General features: G+C 38.4%; 7 non-coding genes across 7 annotated transcripts; all 7 read right to left on the reverse strand.

Moving 5' to 3' along the window:
- Nucleotides 1-1,559: 1,559 nt before the first annotated feature.
- Nucleotides 1,560-1,866, reverse strand: LOC146811526 (Nuclear RNase P). The gene has a single exon (XR_014967289.1).
- Nucleotides 1,867-4,284: 2,418 nt separating this feature from the next.
- LOC146811527 (Nuclear RNase P) lies at nt 4,285-4,591 on the reverse strand. The gene has a single exon (XR_014967272.1).
- A 2,417-nt stretch (nt 4,592-7,008) lies between these two features.
- Nucleotides 7,009-7,315, reverse strand: LOC146811528 (Nuclear RNase P). Its single transcript, XR_014967196.1, has one exon.
- A 2,416-nt stretch (nt 7,316-9,731) lies between these two features.
- Nucleotides 9,732-10,038, reverse strand: LOC146811529 (Nuclear RNase P). Its single transcript, XR_014967197.1, has one exon.
- Nucleotides 10,039-12,455: 2,417 nt separating this feature from the next.
- On the reverse strand, nt 12,456-12,762 carry LOC146811530 (Nuclear RNase P). The gene has a single exon (XR_014967193.1).
- A 2,417-nt stretch (nt 12,763-15,179) lies between these two features.
- LOC146811531 (Nuclear RNase P) lies at nt 15,180-15,486 on the reverse strand. The gene has a single exon (XR_014967271.1).
- Nucleotides 15,487-17,357: 1,871 nt separating this feature from the next.
- LOC146811532 (Nuclear RNase P) lies at nt 17,358-17,664 on the reverse strand. Its single transcript, XR_014967217.1, has one exon.
- Nucleotides 17,665-18,069: the final 405 nt, after the last annotated feature.

Consider the following 18,069-nt stretch of genomic DNA (forward strand, 5'->3'; position numbering starts at 1 on the left):
TGTAAGGTTCATCCGGAGATCTGTTTGGCTTCCCAATACTTCTTCTTCTCTAAATACTATGCCTTTCCATCTGCACCCCACACATTAAGACTCAGTAGAAATGCTGCCCGGTTTCAGACATTCTATTCTCAATTAATCACATATCGTTAGACTCAGTAGAATCACCACTTGCTCTCTTTCATTTTTTACTGTATTCCAGCTCCAATTAATGCAACCAAAATTTTAACTTTGCTTTTATTTATATTCATGATTCCTAATGCCACCAAAACGCCTTTAGTTAGAGGTTTTCCTGCCCCTCCATGCCTATATTTTTTTGACCTGCTTGTAAAATCCCTCCTTTATATGCTATTCACGAAGAACTTCTTGATTCTCTTTTGGACTATCATTCGTCACTCTCCTCCTGGACGTTTGCCAGTTTTCTGCATTGGTCTCTCCTTCCATTGTGCTTTGGATACTGCTCTGAGGTGAATATCTGTTCCTTTGAATTTTGCATTAAAAATGCTGTAGAACATAACAATACAGAAATTCTGAATCCTTTCTCATTTAGGACTGCTACTTACCTCGTAAAATCTTCCACCTCTTTGATATTTGAAGCCTGGTATTGCTGCATCCTAGCTCCATATTCTAAACTGTATATATTGCGAATCCGATACCCACCTTATCAAGTTGCTTTATGCCATTGATGCCCTGACAGTCTTAGCTTTTTTCACACCTTGTTGTTGGTCAATGACTTGTCGGTCTCCCGGGTCCTTTGATGATTGGCCTGATATTTACTTATGTACGGTTCTGAGTCTTTATAGAAGTTAGTCGCTGACCGGCTATACCAAATCTTATGAATGAAATAAAGGGGAGCTCATTTTGAAAGTTGGAGAAAATACTACACATCTTGAGTCTCATGCCTAATAGAGATGGAAACTGTTGTCTGAATAGTCTCTGACATCAAGAATTTTGTGGTAAATGCCAAAAATATGTTTGAAATACTAACAGACAATTAAAACAAAATTAAGCATTTTTGGAGAAAGGGAAGAAGAGAAGTTTTAAACTTACAAAATACAGCTTATGTAGCGTTAATGCACAGGGTCAATAAGCAAATGTCACAAAATGGAGGACGATTGTCTGAATTGTTGCAAAATGTTCAGTTTTGTGAAAAAGTGCCCTATATTTTGGATGCAACTCAGAAAGAAGAGTTGAAAAAAAGACTTTATTATGATTGACACAGTACGTTTCAGACACACTAAACATATGTTCTGTAGTTTTTTGATTCATCTCTGCATTAACAGTGTTTTAAATTGACTTATATGCTGTGTGTTACAGGATGGATACCCAATCAATGTCCAGTGCATTGATAAAGTGAGTGGAAAATTGTCTGAAGTTTGGTGAGGAATATATCCTGGAAAATGCTAATAAAAGATGCTGTTGAGGAAATTATTATATGAGATCTATTCTGTGTTTCTGTTTGATGACAACAAAGAAGTACTGAAATCAAAGCACTGCAAATCATTTTTTTCTTAGCACTTACAGTATAGTGTGTGATGCATATTCAATTTAGGAAAAATATGAGCAGATGAAGAGTAGTCTGAATTGGGTAATGAGACATTGTCTCATCTCAACCATTGTACTCAGCCAAGCCAACCACAAGCGACTTCCAATACCAGGAGAGCAGCATCAGCTGGTCTGGGAATAGTAGACATGCCACAGCACAACCTCTTTTGCAGCACCTGCCAGCCACAGGTTTCTGGTTGCTTGTTCTCCTTGCTCAGGAGATCCCTGCTAGAGAGGTGACTAGCTCTTGTCTCAGACCTTTCCTAAGGGGAGGGAGTAACAAATGCACTCAGCCAGTGACCTCTATGTTGAGCTACCTCTGCTCCAATGCTCAAACTCATCAATGCAGTATATATATCTTAGTTTTCAAGTTACTCACACTCATAGGGTGAACATGACGGGATTTTGATTCATCTTGTTTGCAGCACTAGTGTCACTGCAGGCATAAAAACAAGATGCAAAATTGCACCAAAAGCAAACACTTTGATCACAACATTTTGTCTATCTCATACAAGGATCAATGCTCATTTGCATATTGCATCATTCACATTCAGCCTCCTTTACATGCAAATCTGAAGACTGTGCACATTTGATGCTAATGAATAGGCAGTGGTTAGTATTCAAGCTTCAGGCAATATCTCTTAAGATAAATTCTTGATAATTTTTGACGCTTATTAAAAGAAGAGCCAGATCAGAGTAACTTCAATTGAAGTATGTCTACTATTTGATAGTATATTTAAAAGGGACTTAGATGATTTCTTAAAATTTGTTAGCAGTTGTGAAACTGCCTGCTGTCATTTCTCTGATTTTCTGTTTACTTTAAGGAAATTACCAGCTATATTTTTGAATTTATGAAAACCATGGGGATGGCAGCCAGGCTAAATCTTGTTGCCTATTTACCATATATGTCACGTCCTTGGTACATTGTGATCTGCACCACGTGCCCTTGTGTTCTTCAGGGGGTCATAACCTCAGTATTTGTGTTGACTAGAGTGGGAGTGTGGCATCAGTGTAGCAATAACTTCTGCTCAGGCTAAATCGTGGAAGACTCAGAAGTAGACAAGCAGGCAGATGGCCATTTACCTGACCTCCACAGCACTGTAAACTGTCAAAAGAATTCCACATGCATGAGCAGTGACCATTCAATAAAAGTGCACTTCAGCTCTGTCCTGGACGCCTTAATGTAAGGTTCATCCGGAGATCTGTTTGGCTTCCCAATACTTCTTCTTCTCCAAATACTATGCCTTTCCATCTGCACCCCACACATTAAGACTCAGTAGAAATGCTGCCCGGTTTCAGACATTCTATTCTCAATTAATCACATATCGTTAGACTCAGTAGAATCACCACTTGCTCTCTTTCATTTTTTACTGTTTTCCAGCTCCAATTAATGCAACCAAAATTTTAACTTTGCTTATATTTATATTCATGATTCCTAATGCCACCAAAACGCCTTTAGTTAGAGGTTTTCCTGCCCCTCCATGCCTATATTTTTTTGACCTGCTTGTAAAATCCCTCCTTTATATGCTATTCACGAAGAACTTCTTGATTCTCTTTTGGACTATCATTCGTCACTCTCCTCCTGGACGTTTGCCAGTTTTCTGCATTGGTCTCTCCTTCCATTGTGCTTTGGATACTGCTCTGAGGTGAATATCTGTTCCTTTGAATCTTGCATTAAAAATGCTGTAGAACATAACAATACAGAAATTCTGAATCCTTTCTCATTTAGGACTTCTACTTACCTCGTAAAATCTTCCACCTCTTTGATATTTGAAGCCTGGTATTGCTGCATCCTAGCTCCATATTCTAAACTGTATATATTGCGAATCCGATACCCACCTTATCAAGTTGCTTTATGCCATTGATGCCCTCACAGTCTTAGCTTTTTTCACACCTTGTTGTTGGTCAATGACTTGTCGGTCTCCCGGGCCCTTTGATGATTGGCCTGATATTTACTTATGTACGGTTCTGAGTCTTTACAGAAGTTAGTCGCTGACCGGCTATACCAAATCTTATGAATGAAATAAAGGGGAGCTCATTTTGAAAGTTGGAGAAAATACTACACATCTTGAGTCTCATGCCTAATAGAGATGGAAACTGTTGTCTGAATAGTCTCTGACATCAAGAATTTTGTGGTAAATGCCAAAAATATGTTTGAAATACTAACAGACAATTAAAACAAAATTAAGCAATTTTTGGAGAAAGGGAAGAAGAGAAGTTTTAAACTTACAAAATACAGCTTATGTAGCGTTAATGCACAGGGTCAATAAGCAAATGTCACAAAATGGAGGACGATTGTCTGAATTGTTGCAAAATGTTCAGTTTTGTGAAAAAGTGCCCTATATTTTGGATGCAACTCAGAAAGAAGAGTTGAAAAAAAGACTTTATTATGATTGACACAGTACGTTTCAGACACACTAAACATATGTTCTGTAGTATTTTGATTCATCTCTGCATTAACAGTGTTTTAAATTGACTTATATGCTGTGTGTTACAGGATGGATACCCAATCAATGTCCAGTGCATTGATAAAGTGAGTGGAAAATTGTCTGAAGTTTGGTGAGGAATATATCCTGGAAAATGCTAATAAAAGATGCTGTTGAGGAAATTATTATATGAGATCTATTCTGTGTTTCTGTTTGATGACAACAAAGAAGAACTGAAATCAAAGCACTGCAAATCATTTTTTTCTTAGCACTTACAGTATAGTGTGTGATGCATATTCAATTTAGGAAAAATATGAGCAGATGAAGAGTAGTCTGAATTGGGTAATGAGACATTGTCTCATCTCAACCATTGTACTCAGCCAAGCCAACCACAAGCGACTTCCAATACCAGGAGAGCAGCATCAGCTGGTCTGGGAATAGTAGACATGCCACAGCACAACCTCTTTTGCAGCACCTGCCAGCCACAGGTTTCTGGTTGCTTGTTCTCCTTGCTCAGGAGATCCCTGCTAGGGAGGTGACTAGCTCTTGTCTCAGACCTTTCCTAAGGGGAGGGAGTAACAAATGCACTCAGCCAGTGACCTCTATGTTGAGCTACCTCTGCTCCAATGCTCAAACTCATCAATGCAGTATATATATCTTAGTTTTCAAGTTACTCACACTCATAGGGTGAACATGACGGGATTTTGATTCATCTTGTTTGCAGCACTAGTGTCACTGCAGGCATAAAAACAAGATGCAAAATTGCACCAAAAGCAAACACTTTGATCACAACATTTTGTCTATCTCATACAAGGATCAATGCTCATTTGCATATTGCATCATTCACATTCAGCCTCATTTACATGCAAATCTGAAGACTGTGCACATTTGATGCTAATGAATAGGCAGTGGTTAGTATTCAAGCTTCAGGCAATATCTCTTAAGATAAATTCTTGATGATTTTTGACGCTTATTAAAAGAAGAGCCAGATCAGAGTAACTTCAATTGAAATATGTCTACTATTTGATAGTATATTTAAAAAGGACTTAGATGATTTCTTAAAATTTGTTAGCAGTTGTGAAACTGCTTGCTGTCATTTCTCTGATTTTCTGTTTACTTTAAGGAAATTACCAGCTATATTTTTGAATTTATGAAAACCATGGGGATGGCAGCCAGGCTAAATCTTGTTGCCTATTTACCATATATGTCACGTCCTTGGTACATTGTGATCTGCACCACGTGCCCTTGTGTTCTTCAGGGGGTCATAACCTCAGTATTTTTGTTGACTAGAGTGGGAGTGTGGCATCAGTGTAGCAATAACTTCTGCTCAGGCTAAATCGTGGAAGACTCAGAAGTAGACAAGCAGGCAGATGGCCATTTACCTGACCTCCACAGCACTGTAAACTGTCATAAGAATTCCACATGCATGAGCAGTGACCATTCAATAAAAGTGCACTTCAGCTCTGTCCTGGACGCCTTAATGTAAGGTTCATACGGAGATCTGTTTGGCTTCCCAATACTTCTTCTTCTCTAAATACTATGCCTTTCCATCTGCACCCCACACATTAAGACTCAGTAGAAATGCTGCCCGGTTTCAGACATTCTATTCTCAATTAATCACATATTGTTAGACTCAGTAGAATCACCACTTGCTCTCTTTCATTTTTTACTGTATTCCAGCTCCAATTAATGCAACCAAAATTTTAACTTTGCTTATATTTATATTCATGATTCCTAATTCCACCAAAACGCCTTTAGTTAGAGGTTTTCCTGCCCCTCCATGCCTATATTTTTTTGACCTGCTTGTAAAATCCCTCCTTTATATGCTATTCACGAAGAACTTCTTGATTCTCTTTTGGACTATCATTCGTCACTCTCCTCCTGGACGTTTGCCACTTTTCTGCATTGGTCTCTCCTTCCATTGTGCTTTGGATACTGCTCTGAGGTGAATATCTGTTCCTTTGAATTTTGCATTAAAAATGCTGTAGAACATAACAATACAGAAATTCTGAATCCTTTCTCATTTAGGACTTCTACTTACCTCGTAAAATCTTCCACCTCTTTGATATTTGAAGCCTGGTATTGCTGCATCCTAGCTCCATATTCTAAACTGTATATATTGCGAATCCGAAACCCACCTTATCAATTTGCTTTATGCCATTGATGCCCTCACAGTCTTAGCTTTTTTCACACCTTGTTGTTGGTCAATGACTTGTCGGTCTCCTGGGTCCTTTGATGATTGGCCTGATATTTACTTATGTACGGTTCTGAGTCTTTACAGAAGTTAGTCGCTGACCGGCTATACCAAATCTTATGAATGAAATAAAGGGGAGCTCATTTTGAAAGTTGGAGAAAATACTACACATCTTGAGTCTCATGCCTAATAGAGATGGAAACTGTTGTCTGAATAGTCTCTGACATCAAGAATTTTGTGGTAAATGCCAAAAATATGTTTGAAATACTAACAGACAATTAAAACAAAATTAAGCAATTTTTGGAGAAAGGGAAGAAGAGAAGTTTTAAACTTACAAAATACAGCTTATGTAGCGTTAATGCACAGGGTCAATAAGCAAATGTCACAAAATGGAGGACGATTGTCTGAATTGTTGCAAAATGTTCAGTTTTGTGAAAAAGTGCTCTATATTTTGGATGCAACTCAGAAAGAAGAGTTGAAAAAGAGACTTTATTATGATTGACACAGTACGTTTCAGACACACTAAACATATGTTCTGTAGTATTTTGATTCATCTCTGCATTAACAGTGTTTTAAATTGACTTATATGCTGTGTGTTACAGGATGGATACCCAATCAATGTCCAGTGCATTGATAGAGTGAGTGGAAAATTGTCTGAAGTTTGGTGAGGAATATATCCTGGAAAATGCTAATAAAAGATGCTGTTGAGGGAATTATTATATGAGATCTATTCTGTGTTTCTGTTTGATGACAACAAAGAAGTACTGAAATCAAAGCACTGCAAGTAATTTTTTCTTAGCACTTACAGTATAGTATGTGATGCATATTCAATTTAGGAAAAATATGAGCAGATGAAGAGTAGTCTGAATTGGGTAATGAGACATTGTCTCATCTCAACCATTGTACTCAGCCAAGCCAACCACAAGCCACTTCCAATACCAGGAGAGCAGCATCAGCTGGTCTGGAAATAGTAGACATGCCACAGCACAACCTCTTTTGCAGCACCTGCCAGCCACAGGTTTCTGGTTGCTTGTTCTCCTTGCTCAGGAGATCCCTGCTAGGGAGGTGACTAGCTCTTGTCTCAGACCTTTCCTAAGGTGAGGGAGTAACAAATGCACTCAGCCAGTGACCTCTATGTTGAGCTTCCTCTGCTCCAATGCTCAAACTCATCAATGCAGTATATATATCTTAGTTTTCAAGTTACTCACACTCATAGGGTGAACATGACGGGATTTTGATTCATCTTGTTTGCAGCACTAGTGTCACTGCAGGCATAAAAACAAGATGCAAAATTGCACCAAAAGCAAACACTTTGATCACAACATTTTGTCTATCTCATACAAGGATCAATGCTCATTTGCATATTGCATCATTCACATTCAGCCTCATTTACATGCAAATCTGAAGACTGTGCACATTTGATGCTAATCAATAGGCAGTGGTTAGTATTCAAGCTTCAGGCAATATCTCTTAAGATAAATTCTTGATGATTTTTGACGCTGATTAAAAGAAGAGCCAGATCAGAGTAACTTCAATTGAAGTATATCTACTATTTGATAGTATATTTAAAAGGGACTTAGATGATTTCTTAAAATTTGTTAGCAGTTGTGAAACTGCTTGCTGTCATTTCTCTGATTTTCTGTTTACTTTAAGGAAATTACCAGCTATATTTTTGAATTTATGAAAACCATGGGGATGGCAGCCAGGCTAAATCTTGTTGCCTATTTACCATATATGTCACGTCCTTGGTACATTGTGATCTGCACCACGTGCCCTTGTGTTCTTCAGGGGGTCATAACCTCAGTATTTTTGTTGACTAGAGTGGGAGTGTGGCATCAGTGTAGCAATAACTTCTGCTCAGGCTAAATCGTGGAAGACTCAGAAGTAGACAAGCAGGCAGATGGCCATTTACCTGACCTCCACAGCACTGTAAACTGTCATAAGAATTCCACATGCATGAGCAGTGACCATTCAATAAAAGTGCACTTCAGCTCTGTCCTGGACGCCTTAATGTAAGGTTCATCCGGAGATCTGTTTGGCTTCCCAATACTTCTTCTTCTCTAAATACTATGCCTTTCCATCTGCACCCCACACATTAAGACTCAGTAGAAATGCTGCCCGGTTTCAGACATTCTATTCTCAATTAATCACATATCGTTAGACTCAGTAGAATCACCACTTGCTCTCTTTCATGTTTTTACTGTATTCCAGCTCCAATTAATGCAACCAAAATATTAACTTTGCTTATATTTATATTCATGATTCCTAATGCCACCAAAACGCCTTTAGTTAGAGGTTTTCCTGCCCCTCCATGCCTATATTTTTTTGACCTGCTTGTAAAATCCCTCCTTTATATGCTATTCACGAAGAACTTCTTGATTCTCTTTTGGACTATCATTCGTCACTCTCCTCCTGGACGTTTGCCAGTTTTCTGCATTGGTCTCTCCTTCCATTGTGCTTTGGATACTGCTCTGAGGTGAATATCTGTTCCTTTGAATTTTGCATTAAAAATGCTGTAGAACATAACAATACAGAAATTCTGAATCCTTTCTCATTTAGGACTTCTACTTACCTCGTAAAATCTTCCACCTCTTTGATATTTGAAGCCTGGTATTGCTGCAAACTAGCTCCATATTCTAAACTGTATATATTGCGAATCCGATACCCACCTTATCAAGTTGCTTTATGCCATTGATGCCCTCACAGTCTTAGCTTTTTTCACACCTTGTTGTTGGTCAATGACTTGTCGGTCTCCCGGGTCCTTTGATGATTGGCCTGATATTTACTTATGTACGGTTCTGAGTCTTTACAGAAGTTAGTCGCTGACCGGCTATACCAAATCTTATGAATGAAATAAAGGGGAGCTCATTTTGAAAGTTGGAGAAAATACTACACATCTTGAGTCTCATGCCTAATAGAGATGGAAACTGTTGTCTGAATAGTCTCTGACATCAAGAATTGTGGTAAATGCCAAAAATATGTTTGAAATCCTAACAGACAATTAAAACAAAATTAAGCAATTTTTGGAGAAAGGGAAGAAGAAAAGTTTTAAACTTACAAAATACAGCTTATGTAGCGTTAATGCACAGGGTCAATAAGCAAATGTCACAAAATGGAGGACGATTGTCTGAATTGTTGCAAAATGTTCAGTTTTGTGAAAAAGTGACCTATATTTTGGATGCAACTCAGAAAGAAGAGTTGAAAAAGAGACTTTATTATGATTGACACAGTACGTTTCAGACACACTAAACATATGTTTTGTAGTATTTTGATTCATCTCTGCATTAACAGTGTTTTAAATTGACTTAAATGCTGTGTGTTACAGGATGGATACCCAATCAATGTCCAGTGCATTGATAAAGTGAGTGGGAAATTGTCTGAGGTTTGGTGAGGAGTATATCCTGGAAAATGCTAATAAAAGATGCTGTTGAGGGAATTATTATATGAGATCTATTTTGTGTTTCTGTTTGATGACAACAAAGAAGTACTGAAATCAAAGCACTGCAAGTAATTTTTTCTTAGCACTTACAGTATAGTGTGTGATGCATATTCAATTTAGGAAAAATATGAGCAGATGAAGAGTAGTCTGAATTGGGTAATGAGACATTGTCTCATCTCAACCATTGTACTCAGCCAAGCCAACCACAAGCCACTTCCAATACCAGGAGAGCAGCATCAGCTGGTCTGGAAATAGTAGACATGCCACAGCACAACCTCTTTTGCAGCACCTGCCAGCCACAGGTTTCTGGTTGCTTGTTCTCCTTGCTCAGGAGATCCCTGCTAGGGAGGTGACTAGCTCTTGTCTCAGACCTTTCCTAAGGTGAGGGAGTAACAAATGCACTCAGCCAGTGACCTCTATGTTGAGCTTCCTCTGCTCCAATGCTTGAACTCATCAATGCAGTATATATATCTTAGTTTTCAAGTTACTCACACTCATAGGGTGAACATGACGGGATTTTGATTCATCTTGTTTGCAGCACTAGTGTCACTGCAGGCATAAAAACAAGATGCAAAATTGCACCAAAAGCAAACACTTTGATCACAACATTTTGTGTATCTCATACAAGGATCAATGCTCATTTGCATATTGCATCATTCCCATTCAGCCTCATTTACATGCAAATCTGAAGAATGTGCACATTTGATGCTAATGAATAGGCAGTGGTTAGTATTCAAGCTTCAGGCAATATCTCTTAAGATAAATTCTTGATGATTTTTGACGCTTATTAAAAGAAGAGCCAGATCAGAGTAACTTCAATTGAAGTATGTCTACTATTTGATAGTATATTTAAAAGGGACTTAGATGATTTCTTAAAATTTGTTAGCAGTTGTGAAACTGCTTGCTGTCATTTCTCTGATTTTCTGTTTACTTTAAGGAAATTACCAGCTATATTTTTGAATTTATGAAAACCATGGGGATGGCAGCCAGGCTAAATCTTGTTGCCTATTTACCATATATGTCACGTCCTTGGTACATTGTGATCTGCACCACGTGCCCTTGTGTTCTTCAGGGGGTCATAACCTCAGTATTTTTGTTGACTAGAGTGGGAGTGTGGCATCAGTGTAGCAATAACTTCTGCTCAGGCTAAATCGTGGAAGACTCAGAAGTAGACAAGCAGGCAGATGGCCATTTACCTGACCTCCACAGCACTGTAAACTGTCATAAGAATTCCACATGCATGAGCAGTGACCATTCAATAAAAGTGCACTTCAGCTCTGTCCTGGACGCCTTAATGTAAGGTTCATCCGGAGATCTGTTTGGCTTCCCAATACTTCTTCTTCTCTAAATACTATGCCTTTCCATCTGCACCCCACACATTAAGTCTCAGTAGAAATGCTGCCCGGTTTCAGACATTCTATTCTCAATTAATCGCATATCGTTAGACTCAGTAGAATCACCACTTGCTCTCTTTCATTTTTTACTGTATTCCAGCTCCAATTAATGCAACCAAAATTTTAACTTTGCTTATATTTATATTCATGATTCCTAATGCCACCAAAACGCCTTTAGTTAGAGGTTTTCCTGCCCCTCCATGCCTATATTTTTTTGACCTGCTTGTAAAATCCCTCCTTTATATGCTATTCACGAAGAACTTCTTGATTCTCTTTTGGACTATCATTCGTCACTCTCCTCCTGGACGTTTGCCAGTTTTCTGCATTGGTCTCTCCTTCCATTGTGCTTTGGATACTGCTCTGAGGTGAATATCTGTTCCTTTGAATTTTGCATTAAAAATGCTGTAGAACATAACAATACAGAAATTCTGAATCCTTTCTCATTTAGGACTTCTACTTACCTCGTAAAATCTTCCACCTCTTTGATATTTGAAGCCTGGTATTGCTGCATCCTAGCTCCATATTCTAAACTGTATATATTGCGAATCCGATACCCACCTTATCAAGTTGCTTTATGCCATTGATGCCCTCACAGTCTTAGCTTTTTTCACACCTTGTTGTTGGTCAATGACTTGTCGGTCTCCCGGGTCCTTTGATGATTGGCCTGATATTTACTTATGTACGGTTCTGAGTCTTTACAGAAGTTAGTCGCTGACCGGCTATACCAAATCTTATGAATGAAATAAAGGGGAGCTCATTTTGAAAGTTGGAGAAAATACTACACATCTTGAGTCTCATGCCTAACAGAGATGGAAACTGTTGTCTGAATAGTCTCTGACATCAAGAATTTTGTGGTAAATGCCAAAAATATGTTTGAAATCCTAACAGACAATTAAAACAAAATTAAGCAATTTTTGGAGAAAGGGAAGAAGAGAAGTTTTAAACTTACAAAATACAGCTTATGTAGCGTTAATGCACAGGGTCAATAAGCAAATGTCACAAAATGGAGGACGATTGTCTGAATTGTTGCAAAATGTTCAGTTTTGTGAAAAAGTGCCCTATATTTTGGATGCAACTCAGAAAGAAGAGTTGAAAAAAAGACTTTATTATGATTGACACAGTACGTTTCAGACACACTAAACATATGTTCTGTAGTATTTTGATTCATCTCTGCATTAACAGTGTTTTAAATTGACTTATATGCTGTGTGTTACAGGATGGATACCCAATCAATGTCCAGTGCATTGATAAAGTGAGTGGAAAATTGTCTGAAGTTTGGTGAGGAATATATCCTGGAAAATGCTAATAAAAGATGCTGTTGAGGGAATTATTATATGAGATCTATTCTGTGTTTCTGTTTGATGACAACAAAGAAGTACTGAAATCAAAGCACTGCAAGTAATTTTTTCTTAGCACTTACAGTATAGTGTGTGATGCATATTCAATTTAGGAAAAATATGAGCAGATGAAGAGTAGTCTGAATTGGGTAATGAGACATTGTCTCATCTCAACCATTGTACTCAGCCAAGCCAACCACAAGCCACTTCCAATACCAGGAGAGCAGCATCAGCTGGTCTGGAAATAGTAGACATGCCACAGCACAACCTCTTTTGCAGCACCTGCCAGCCACAGGTTTCTGGTTGCTTGTTCTCCTTGCTAAGGAGATCCCTGCTAGGGAAGTGACTAGCTCTTGTCTCAGACCTTTCCTAAGGTGAGGGAGTAACAAATGCACTCAGCCAGTGACCTCTATGTTGAGCTTCCTCTGCTCCAATGCTCAAACTCATCAATGCAGTATATATATCTTAGTTTTCAAGTTACTCACACTCATAGGGTGAACATGACGGGATTTTGATTCATCTTGTTTGCAGCACTAGTGTCACTGCAGGCATAAAAACAAGATGCAAAATTGCACCAAAAGCAAACACTTTGATCACAACATTTTGTCTATCTCATACAAGGATCAATGCTCATTTGCATATTGCATCATTCACATTCAGCCTCATTTACATGCAAATCTGAAGACTGTGCACATTTGATGCTAATGAATAGGCAGTGGTTAGTATTCAAGCTTCAGGCAATATCTCTTAAGATAAATTCTTGATGATTTTTGACGCTTATTAAAAGAAGAGCCAGATCAGAGTAACTTCAATTGAAGTATGTCTACTATTTGATAGTATATTTAAAAGGGACTTAGATGATTTCTTAAAATTTGTAAGCAGTTGTGAAACTGCTTGCTGTCATTTCTCTGATTTTCTGTTTACTTTAAGGAAATTACCAGCTATATTTTTGAATTTATGAAAACCATGGGGATGGCAGCCAGGCTAAATCTTGTTGCCTATTTACCATATATGTCACGTCCTTGGTACATTGTGATCTGCACCACGTGCCCTTGTGTTCTTCAGGGGGTCATAACCTCAGTATTTTTGTTGACTAGAGTGGGAGTGTGGCATCAGTGTAGCAATAACTTCTGCTCAGGCTAAATCGTGGAAGACTCAGAAGTAGACAAGCAGGCAGATGGCCATTTACCTGACCTCCACAGCACTGTAAACTGTCAAAAGAATTCCACATGCATGAGCAGTGACCATTCAATAAAAGTGCACTTCAGCTCTGTCCTGGACGCCTTAATGTAAGGTTCATCCGGAGATCTGTTTGGCTTCCCAATACTTCTTCTTCTCCAAATACTATGCCTTTCCATCTGCACCCCACACATTAAGACTCAGTAGAAATGCTGCCCGGTTTCAGACATTCTATTCTCAATTAATCACATATCGTTAGACTCAGTAGAATCACCACTTGCTCTCTTTCATTTTTTACTGTTTTCCAGCTCCAATTAATGCAACCAAAATTTTAACTTTGCTTATATTTATATTCATGATTCCTAATGCCACCAAAACGCCTTTAGTTAGAGGTTTTCCTGCCCCTCCATGCCTATATTTTTTTGACCTGCTTGTAAAATCCCTCCTTTATATGCTATTCACGAAGAACTTCTTGATTCTCTTTTGGACTATCATTCGTCACTCTCCTCCTGGACGTTTGCCAGTTTTCTGCATTGGTCTCTCCTTCCATTGTGCTTTGGATACTGCTCTGAGGTGAATATCTGTTCCTTTGAATTTTGCATTAAAAATGCTGTAGAACATAACAATACAGAAATTCTGAATCCTTTCTCATTTAGGACTTCTACTTACCTCGTAAAATCTTCCACCTCTTTGATATTTGAAGCCTGGTATTGCTGCATCCTAGCTCCATATTCTAAACTGTATATATTGCGAATCCGATACCCACCTTATCAAGTTGCTTTATGCCATTGATGCCCTGACAGTCTTAGCTTTTTTCACACCTTGTTGTTGGTCAATGACTTGTTGGTCTCCCGGGTCCTTTGATGATTGGCCTGATATTTACTTATGTACGGTTCTGAGTCTTTACAGAAGTTAGTCGCTGACCGGCTATACCAAATCTTATGAATGAAATAAAGGGGAGCTCATTTTGAAAGTTGGAGAAAATACTACACATCTTGAGTCTCATGCCTAATAGAGATGGAAACTGTTGTCTGAATAGTCTCTGACATCAAGAATTTTGTGGTAAATGCCAAAAATATGTTTGAAATACTAACAGACAATTAAAACAAAATTAAGCATTTTTGGAGAAAGGGAAGAAGAGAAGTTTTAAACTTACAAAATACAGCTTATGTAGCGTTAATGCACAGGGTCAATAAGCAAATGTCACAAAATGGAGGACGATTGTCTGAATTGTTGCAAAATGTTCAGTTTTGTGAAAAAGTGCCCTATATTTTGGATGCAACTCAGAAAGAAGAGTTTGGAAAAAAGACTTTATTATGATTGACACAGTACGTTTCAGACACACTAAACATATGTTCTGTAGTATTTTGATTCATCTCTGCATTAACAGTGTTTTAAATTGACTTATATGCTGTGTGTTACAGGATGGATACCCAATCAATGTCCAGTGCATTGATAACGTGAGTGGAAAATTGTCTGAAGTTTGGTGAGGAATATATCCTGGAAAATGCTAATAAGAGATGCTGTTGAGGAAATTATTATATGAGATCTATTCTGTGTTTCTGTTTGATGACAACAAAGAAGTACTGAAATCAAAGCACTGCAAGTAATTTTTTCTTAGCACTTACAGTATAGTGTGTGATGCATATTCAATTTAGGAAAAATATGAGCAGATGAAGAGTAGTCTGAATTGGGTAATGAGACATTGTCTCATCTCAACCATTGTACTCAGCCAAGCCAACCACAAGCGACTTCCAATACCAGGAGAGCAGCATCAGCTGGTCTGGGAATAGAAGACATGCCACAGCACAACCTCTTTTGCAGCACCTGCCAGCCACAGGTTTCTGGTTGCTTGTTCTCCTTGCTCAGGAGATCCCTGCTAGGGAGGTGACTAGCTCTTGTCTCAGACCTTTCCTAAGGGGAGGGAGTAACAAATGCACTCAGCCAGTGACCTCTATGTTGAGCTACCTCTGCTCCAATGCTCAAACTCATCAATGCAGTATATATATCTTAGTTTTCAAGTTACTCACACTCATAGGGTGAACATGACGGGATTTTGATTCATCTTGTTTGCAGCACTAGTGTCACTGCAGGCATAAAAACAAGATGCAAAATTGCACCAAAAGCAAACACTTTGATCACAACATTTTGTCTATCTCATACAAGGATCAATGCTCATTTGCATATTGCATCATTCACATTCAGCCTCATTTACATGCAAATCTGAAGACTGTGCACATTTGATGCTAATGAATAGGCAGTGGTTAGTATTCAAGCTTCAGGCAATATCTCTTAAGATAAATTCTTGATGATTTTTGACGCTTATTAAAAGAAGAGCCAGATCAGAGTAACTTCAATTGAAGTATGTCTACTATTTGATAGTATATTTAAAAGGGACTTAGATGATTTCTTAAAATTTGTTAGCAGTTGTGAAACTGCTTGCTGTCATTTCTCTGATTTTCTGTTTACTTTAAGGAAATTACCAGCTATATTTTTGAATTTATGAAAACCATGGGGATGGCAGCCAGGCTAAATCTTGTTGCCTATTTACCATATATGTCACGTCCTTGGTACATTGTGATCTGCACCACGTGCCCTTGTGTTCTTCAGGGGGTCATAACCTCAGTATTTTTGTTGACTAGAGTGGGAGTGTGGCATCAGTGTAGCAATAACTTCTGCTCAGGCTAAATCGTGGAAGACTCAGAAGTAGACAAGCAGGCAGATGGCCATTTACCTGACCTCCACAGCACTGTAATCTGTCATAAGAATTCCACATGCATGAGCAGTGACCATTCAATAAAAGTGCACTTCAGCTCTGTCCTGGACGCCTTAATGTAAGGTTCATACGGAGATCTGTTTGGCTTCCCAATACTTCTTCTTCTCTAAATACTATGCCTTTCCATCTGCACCCCACACATTAAGACTCAGTGAATCCGATACCCACCTTATCAATTTGCTTTATGCCATTGATGCCCTCACAGTCTTAGCTTTTTTCACACCTTGTTGTTGGTCAATGACTTGTCGGTCTCCTGGGTCCTTTGATGATTGGCCTGATATTTACTTATGTACGGTTCTGAGTCTTTACAGAAGTTAGTCGCTGACCGGCTATACCAAATCTTATGAATGAAATAAAGGGGAGCTCATTTTGAAAGTTGGAGAAAATACTACACATCTTGAGTCTCATGCCTAATAGAGATGGAAACTGTTGTCTGAATATTCTCTGACATCAAGAATTTTGTGGTAAATGCCAAAAATATGTTTGAAATACTAACAGACAATTAAAACAAAATTAAGCAATTTTTGGAGAAAGGGAAGAAGAGAAGTTTTAAACTTACAAAATACAGCTTATGTAGCGTTAATGCACAGGGTCAATAAGCAAATGTCACAAAATGGAGGACGATTGTCTGAATTGTTGCAAAATGTTCAGTTTTGTGAAAAAGTGCCCTATATTTTGGATGCAACTCAGAAAGAAGAGTTGAAAAAAAGACTTTATTATGATTGACACAGTACGTTTCAGACACACTAAACATATGTTCTGTAGTATTTTGATTCATCTCTGCATTAACAGTGTTTTAAATTGACTTATATGCTGTGTGTTACAGGATGGATACCCAATCAATGTCCAGTGCATTGATAAAGTGAGTGGAAAATTGTCTGAAGTTTGGTGAGGAATATATCCTGGAAAATGCTAATAAAAGATGCTGTTGAGGGAATTATTATATGAGATCTATTCTGTGTTTCTGTTTGATGACAACAAAGAAGTACTGAAATCAAAGCTCTGCAAGTAATTTTTTCTTAGCACTTACAGTATAGTGTGTGATGCATATTCAATTTAGGAAAAATATGAGCAGATGAAGAGTAGTCTGAATTGGGTAATGAGACATTGTCTCATCTCAACCATTGTACTCAGACAGGCCAACCACAAGCCACTTCCAATACCAGGAGAGCAGCATCAGCTGGCCTGGAAATAGTAGACATGCCACAGCACAACGACTTTTGCAGCACCTGCCAGCCACAGGTTTCTGGTTGCTTGTTCTCCTTGCTCAGGAGATCCCTGCTAGGGAGGGGACTAGCTCTTGTCTCAGACCTTTCCTAAGGGGAGGGAGTAACAAATGCACTCAGCCAGTGACCTCTATGTTGAGCTTCCTCTGCTCCAATGCTCAAACTCATCAATGCAGTATATATATCTTAGTTTTCAAGTTACTCACACTCATAGGGTGAACATGACGGGATTTTGATTCATCTTGTTTGCAGCACTAGTGTCACTGCAGGCATAAAAACAAGATGCAAAATTGCACCAAAAGCAAACACTTTGATCACAACATTTTGTCTATCTCATACAAGGATCAATGCTCATTTGCATATTGCATCATTCACATTCAGCCTCATTTACATGCAAATCTGAAGACTGTGCACATTTGATGCTAATGAATAGGCAGTGGTTAGTATTCAAGCTTCAGGCAATATCTCTTAAGATAAATTCTTGATGATTTTTGACGCTTATTAAAAGAAGAGCCAGATCAGAGTAACTTCAATTGAAGTATGTCTAAAGTATGTC

This window comes from Triturus cristatus, chromosome 7 (genome assembly GCF_964204655.1).
Source record: "Triturus cristatus chromosome 7, aTriCri1.1, whole genome shotgun sequence".
Taxonomy (NCBI): domain Eukaryota; kingdom Metazoa; phylum Chordata; class Amphibia; order Caudata; family Salamandridae; genus Triturus; species Triturus cristatus.